The sequence below is a fragment of the Mesocricetus auratus genome, unplaced genomic scaffold (assembly GCF_017639785.1).
Source record: "Mesocricetus auratus isolate SY011 unplaced genomic scaffold, BCM_Maur_2.0 Super-Scaffold_100004, whole genome shotgun sequence".
Taxonomy (NCBI): Eukaryota; Metazoa; Chordata; class Mammalia; order Rodentia; family Cricetidae; genus Mesocricetus; species Mesocricetus auratus.
This window is the reverse complement of record NW_024429189.1, coordinates 41,136,644-41,138,090: the sequence shown is the minus strand read 5'-3', so window position 1 is coordinate 41,138,090 and position 1,447 is coordinate 41,136,644. Positions and strand designations below refer to the sequence as shown.

At 41.8% G+C, this 1,447-nt stretch overlaps 1 pseudogene; it reads right to left on the bottom strand.

Moving 5' to 3' along the window:
• Positions 1–213: 213 nt before the first annotated feature.
• Positions 214–684, bottom strand: LOC101835547 (annotated as a pseudogene).
• Positions 685–1,447: the final 763 nt, after the last annotated feature.

Here is a 1,447-nt window from a genome sequence, read left to right as displayed (position 1 = left end):
CTGTGTTTGAAGACAGTTACTCCACAGGTCTCCAAGGCATCTACAACTAGAAATACTACTCAATAGCAAGTTACCTTGAATTGTATGACAAGACTTTTGCCTTTCACAAAGAACAATAATGCAGAGTCACCATCTAAAGATACAGATAATTGAGGAAGTGCTGAGGCAGGTTTCATTATGTAGTAACTTTATTATTATTTGTTTGCAGTGATTTTATTGCTCAGATACAAAGAGAATTGAGGTCACTAGAGCAGAGGCTGTGGGTGACTCATATTTCCAACTGGACCGGAGGACCCACTTAGTCCTATACTAACAAGCCAGCAGGTGAACTATGCTCTTTATCAGAATGAAGTGAAGTTTAGCATCCTTATCCTTTCTGTTCCTTTCAAGATGCTTGTGGATAGCAACTGCTTTCCTAATCAAATTGAAGAGAAACTTGAGGAAATCAGGAGCAAAGCCTTTGAATGTACAGACCCTCAAGCTTTTATTACCAGTCACAAAACGGACCTGCACCACACTGTGTGAATCCTTTAGGATCTCCCCTCTTTGAGAGGGAGTCAAGCTTTTCTTGGCCAGTCCATAAAGCTGTTCCTTTGCGCTGTCAGATGTCAACTTCAGCTAGGTGGGGATGCTCTAGAGGTAGGTCAATGCCAACTGGGACAGGCCCTTTCCAGGATCGTGCATGCCACCCTTGATGATGGTGGTCTGGTGGCAAAGGGTAACAGCATTTGTAATATCACAATGTTATATATTTTAATCTTTTGCATGAACAAACCATTTACCTATTAGCAAATTTCTGTGAGTGGTTGTTGCCAGGAAAATAGATATTATACAATTGTTGCCTTCAAAGAAAACTGTATGTACGAAATTGTCAAAGAATGAATGTAATCAGATTTTAAATTTTAAATGTCCTCCTTATGTCTTTTGAATGGTGTCACAGTTATCCAACCAATTTTCTGGAGGGAAAAGAATTTTTGAGGCCACCAAGAGTTGTAAAGTAATGGGCAAATGGGGTAACCCCTCAGGTGGATAGGCACCAAATCTAAGGCAGCATGCTTAAGCATTTAGGGGGAGGGAAGGGGGAGGACAGGGAAGAGGATGGGGAGAGGACAATGCTGCACCACATGGATGCACTGGACAAAAACCATCTGGAACACAACAGATGGTCTTGAGCTACAAGTGCTGCCAGGTCACAGGATTCCTGGGATTTTCTCTATTCCCTTGGGCAGGCCAGAAATACAGTTTTCATAAGGTGTAATCCTAGCTATTGTTTTTATCTTTGGGATGTAAACTGTGCATCCTTAACTAAAGGAGGCAAAGGGGCCTCATTTTAGCCATTCAACCTTGACTAACATTGTAGAAGAACAAACCATTGTCCAAGAGGGTCTGATGGCCACCAAGAGTTATCAAAGCATTCTACCATCCCTCTCAAGGAGATGTGTAATGT